Source organism: Oncorhynchus kisutch, linkage group LG12 (genome assembly GCF_002021735.2).
Source record: "Oncorhynchus kisutch isolate 150728-3 linkage group LG12, Okis_V2, whole genome shotgun sequence".
Classification (NCBI taxonomy): domain Eukaryota; kingdom Metazoa; phylum Chordata; class Actinopteri; order Salmoniformes; family Salmonidae; genus Oncorhynchus; species Oncorhynchus kisutch.
This window is the reverse complement of record NC_034185.2, coordinates 8,581,257-8,587,256: the sequence shown is the minus strand read 5'-3', so window position 1 is coordinate 8,587,256 and position 6,000 is coordinate 8,581,257. Positions and strand designations below refer to the sequence as shown.

The following is a 6,000-nucleotide window of genomic DNA, read 5'->3' as shown; positions in this document are numbered from 1 at the left end:
AAAGATCATTCTAACATGTATTGGCTCAGTGTGTTGAATAATTATATAATCAATATATATTAGTGTTTTATTATTCATTCATCTTTAACAAATTGTAAAAATAAAAATCCACGTTGACATTACAGAGTACTTGTTGAATTTTTATTGTAATCCAAATTTGTAACAACAAAATATTTAAATCCGGAAGTGGAAAAACAAGCCTCGGTAGATGGACCAATCATTTGCTAAATGTGCCACCGATACGTTTGATAACTTGAGACAAATTCACAGGCAAAGACATACTGGTGCTGAAAGTTGTACAACAGAATGCAACATTTACCATGTAGGAAGTATTTTACCTGATGGTAAGATTGTGTATCAAAGTCTGAAATTCTGTTTACCTGCTAACCAAGCTAGCTGCAACATTAGGCCTACCAGTGAAACTGCTGAGATGAGATGAATGGCATCACCCCAGTGGAAAGTGAAAGCAACGGGGTGATGTTGACTCTGAAATATCAGCTGTTTGTAATTCTGCCCGAAAATGTTCCAGAAATGTCTTTGATTTTAACTAAGAAGAAACGCTAAAACGACTAAGAAGAAACGCTAAAACGACAGAACCCCACCCACCAGAAATGTCTTTGATTTTAACTAAGAAGAAATCTGAAATACCACCCCAGTTGCCATTGAATTGGTGGGATTCATTGCCTTCTCCGTTACACAGCAGTTTAGCTGGCTGCTGTTGCCAGAGCAACGGAACGGTCTCTCTTTCTCTCGCTCGCTCTCTCTCTCTCCATCCTTTTTCGCGTTATTTCCCTTCCTGTTTATCGCGAGAGTTGCTGCAGCGTTAAAGAGTTGACTTGCAGTGACCTCATCTCTCCAGCAGCTGCAGCGCGACCGAGGCGGAGGCTGTCAAGCAACTTTGTGTATGAACTTCCAAGTTTTGAACGATAGCAAAAGGAAGGAGAAACTGGAGTAAAGGAAACAACGGATAAGAAAAGACAATACTATTTTGACGTTTTTGTCGTGGTGAAAATCTAGAGACTCGACGCTCACCTTGAGGCCAAACATTGTGATAAGAGGTTTTCCTGGAATCTGTGTCTCTCTGAGAACGTCGGAGGTGGGGAGAGGAAAGGTGAGTTTTCTGCTCCGGTTTTATTAATGACATCGCATGCCATGATGCACACTGTGCTGTGGCGAGGTGGAGAAAATATTCCGTTATTTTCAGAAAGCCCACGGATGTGTATTTGTGGTATGAGCTATACAGTTAGCTCATATAAATGTACATACAATTACTGTTCAATTGAAATCGGTTAATAAAGGTAGATACAACAAACGTTAAGTTGAGGAGCAGCTGAAAATTGGGAGTGAAAAGTTTAGTTACGACGAAAGATGCACGTTGTGTTGTATTCATTCATTTGCTAGCCATGCATAACATCAAATCTATCGGCGACACACTGATGCAGATATATTTTGGACGTGTCTCCTGAAGCAGACCTTCGCACATCGAATCAAGTTGAATAATCTGATTTTCGCGACAATTGTTTTCCCCATCTCTCTCTCTCTCCTTCACAACAAGATGACCACGCGTTGCTGCTGGCTGACTTGAACCAGCTTTCCCCTTGGTTTGGGAATCATGGCATGTGGGGGCAACTCGATATTGTTTAGCACAATTTGATTGCTCATAATAACTAGCAGGTAGATTTGTTTTGTTTTATGCCAATCATATATAATAACGTTAGTTGATATTGAAAGAATAGGTATGACGTCTTTGCATATTCATTGAATTGAAAATCTTCCCAGAAAATTCATATCGCACATTCCAGAACCCTTTAGTCCAAGTTATAACCTGCTCGCAGCAAAGTTTACCCCCAGTCATTTTGTTGTCAGTCAGAAATGGGGACAACGATGGCCGTTGACAATAACAGGAACCAGAGATTAGATAAACATCATAACCATTTGTTTGATGCCTAATAGTGCTTTTTTTGGGTAATGGAACATTGCCACAGGGCCTCTTCTTGGGTTAACATAGCTCCACCTGGCCACATCACCTGGCCATCACTGGTATGGGTGTAACAACGTGCCCCCAGGCACCCCTAAAGCCCGTACTGTAGGTAGGCATGGAATAAGATGATTTGTATAGGGAAATAACCATATAATTAGAATACTAATAATACCAGTAGTGATTTAGTAGTCTCTCTATGGAAACATCCACATCACAAACTACTTGATCTCTCTATTTGACATCACTTATTTAGCCTACTTATTTGTTGTCACTTCTGTTTGTGTCAACCCCCCCCCCCCTTCTTTTTTTAAGACATCATTCTTCATTGAAGGCGGAACTTTGATGGATATGATGGTTGACCATTTTTTGCATCACTATTTCTCGTCTGCAGGGTGCGTGGGTGGTGTTCTCATGCATTGTTGAGAAGACAAGCCAAGGCAGCAGAAGGGTGTGTGGGTGATTTGAGGGGCTGGTCTTTGAGGGGGGGGGGGGGAAGTAGGTTGTTCTAAAATCATTGGAATGTAGGAGTGAATAAGCAACAGTCCCTTCAGTCAGATGAGACTTGTTTTACAGTAGTGGATACTGTTGCTCAAAAGAAATCACAAAATAGACTTGTTATTTATAGGAATATATCCCACAAGGCACTGCTTGCTCTCATGGTGTTTTCATGTGTGTGTCATGCTTACACCTGGCTGTGATGGTTACGGGGATGATGTAATCACCACAACCCCCCCCCCCCCCCCCCCCCCCTCCAGTGCCTTGCCCTCCCTGTGTGTTACTGGTGGGTCGTCCACCTGTGGCGTGCAGCCTCTCTCCTCAGGGGATGGACACACGCGGTCGTAGCAGCCTCTAAATGGATATGTCAACAGGAGCCCATCTGTATTCATTTGTCAGACTAGTGGTTGAGTGGTGTGGTTGGTTCAGCAGTGATTGGTTCAACATGTCTGGTTTTGATTGCGGATTGAAAAACAACATAGCATTACAGATGAATTTCAGGCAGCAGATAGCTTTTAGAGGCCGTCTGTCGTGCTGCCTGCTTGCGTCAAAATCCTAACACATTTGCAAGTGAACATCTCATCTTCTCTGCTGTCGTCAGTCTCATAATGCCAAGGCTGCCTGAGATCTGGGCTTTGTCCCAAATGGCAAACCTATGACAGGGATGGGCAACTGGCGGCCCACGTAAAAGTACAAATACAATGCCTTCAAAGTATTCACACCCCTTTTTCCACTTAAATAATAAAAATATCTTCAAATAAATAGTTTTGACGGTATTGAAAAACCATCCTGTGGCTTTTTCCAAATATCCAAGTATACAATATATACGGTATACTGCCAAAGCCTAATCGATACACCCAGTCACGACAAAGGTACAGGTGTCCTTCCCTAACTCAGTTGCTGGAGAGGAAGGAAACCACTCAGGGGTTTCACCATGTGGCCAATGGTGACTTTAAAAACAGTTACTGAGTTGAATGTCTGTGATAGGAGACAACTGAGGATGAATCAACATTGTAGTTACTCCACAATACTAACCGAAATGACAGACTGAAAAGGAAGCTTTTACATTTATACAAATATTCTAAATGTGTCCTGTTTGCAACAAGGCACTAAGTAATACTGCAAAAAAAGTGGCAAAGCAATTCAACTTTTTGTCCAAAGTGTTTTATACAACACATTACTGAGTACCACTCTCCATATTTTCAAGCATAGTGGTGGCTGCATCATGTTATGGGTATGCTTGTACTCATTAAGGACTGTAATCCAGGTTTTTCAGGATAAAAACATGAATGGAATGGAGCTTATCACAGGCAAAATCCTAGAGGAAAACCTGGTTTCAGGTTTTCCAAACACTGGGAGATGAATTCCCCTTTCAGCATGACGACAACCTTAAACACAAGGCTAAATATACACTGGAGTTGCTTACCAAGGAGACAGTGAATGTTTCTGTTGACTTAAATCTGCTTGAATCTATGGCAAGACTTGAAAGTGATTTGTCTAGCAATGATCAACAACCATAGCTTGAATAAAAAAATGTACAAATATTGTACATCCCAGGTGTGCAAAGCTCTTATTTATTAATTTATTTAACCAGGTAGGCAAGTTGAGAACAAGTTCTCATTTACAACTGCGACCTGGCCAAGATAAAGCAAAGCAGTTCGACACAAACAACAACATGGAGTAAAACAAACAGTCAATAATACTGTAGAAAAATAAGTCTATATACAATGTGAGCAGAGGAGGTGAGATAAGGGAGGTAAAGGGAGACTCTTAGAGACTTACCCACAAAGACTCACAGCTGTAATCGTTGCCAAAGGTGACTCTAACTTGTATTGACTCGGGATGTGAATAGATATTTCTGTATTTCATTTTTTTCAATAAATTAGCAAATGTCTGAACACGTTTTCACTGACATTATGATGTATTGTAAATATATATATAATGCATTGTGAATTCACGCTGTAACACAACTAAATGTCAAGGGCTATGAATAATTTTCTCAAGTTGGTGTGTGTACATCTAAAGGTTCTCAGTCACGGTCTCTACTTACTGTTGAGAGTTAGAATAGTAGCATACACATGGTGCATATTTGAACATTTTGGGGTGTGCATCAGCGGCAACATTTTGCTTAGTGCCGGCTCGGACTGCATGTCTGGGTTCGTTATGTCAGGGTTCAGACCAGCCATTGTGGGAAGGAAGATTCAAACATGACCTTACATCACCATCCACATACAGTGCACATACAGTGCATAATCTCTCCTACAGTAACTCTTCCCTCAATTGAGGTTACTTGACAGAGACTGTTGATTAAAAAAAAAAAAAGGAGCAAGATAATATTTTTTTTCTCAAGAGTGTAAAACTGGATAAGAGGACCTAATTAAATGATCCTGTACAAAGAGGATCTCCTCTGTAGCCACTCCACTGCCGAGCCACCCAGAAACGATAAGCATTTACAGTAGAGACGTCCCATTCCCTAACCTCCGTGAGGACAGGAGATTTTTATGGCTGGAGGGTAAATGTGGATGACATGGGCAGCATAACACAAGAGGAGAGATGGAAGGGGGGGGGGGGGGGGGGGGGGAAGGGGTCAAGGAATGAGGAGAAGAGAGATGCATGGGGTATCACAAGTAACCCCATTAGCTTTCTTCACATTGTGTTACAAAGTGGGATTAAAATGGATATAATTTTTTTTTTTGTTGCCCACAATCTACATACAAAACACTAATATACATTGATAACTTTTCACCCCCCCCCCCCCCCCAAGTTTTAAGATGGATGAGTCGTATGTACGGGGATACACATGGCATCCACCGTCGAACAAAAATGCTTACTTCCATTTCCCCACGGAGTAAATCAATATATTTCTGCCAAATCAGACCATAACTCTATTCTTCTGCTTCCTGCTTACAAGCAAAAACTCAAACAGGAAGTACCGGTGACGCACTCGATACAGAAGTGGTCCGATGAAGCGGATGCTAAGCAACAGGACTGTTTCCCTAGCACAGACTGGAATATGTTCTGGGATTCATCCGATTTAACATTGAGTTTACCACATCAGTCACCGACTTCATTAAGAAGGGACGACTTCGTCCCCACAGTGACTTCACATACAGTGCATTCAGAAAGTATTCAGACCCCTCCCGTTGGACTTTTTCCACATTTTGGTACGTTACAGCCTTATTCTAAAATTGATTAAATATTTTTTACCCTCATCAATCTACACACAATACTCCATAATGACAAAGTGAAAACAGGTTTTTACAAATGTTTGCAAATGTATAAAAACACAAACGGATTGCTTTTGAATTAATTTGACCTTTTGATTTTTATTTATTTAACCAGGTAGGCTAGTTGAGAACAAGTTCTCATTTACAACTGCAACCTGGCCAAGATAAAGCGTAGCAATTCGACACATACAACAACACAGAGTTACACATGGAATAAACAAAACATACAGTCAATAATACAGTAGAACAATTATTAACTTGGCAAGTCAGTTAAGAACAAATTCTTATTTTCAATGA

General features: G+C 40.9%; 1 protein-coding gene across 1 annotated transcript in view; it reads left to right on the top strand.

Moving 5' to 3' along the window:
* Positions 1–230: 230 nt before the first annotated feature.
* The window catches only part of sipa1l1 (signal-induced proliferation-associated 1 like 1), a 225,962-nt gene continuing 220,192 nt past the window's right edge, over positions 231–6,000 (top strand). Inside the window, exon 1 of the mRNA XM_031837956.1 lies at positions 231–1,111. The gene's annotated coding sequence lies outside the window, so the exon portion shown is untranslated. The remainder of the gene's footprint in view (positions 1,112–6,000) is intronic.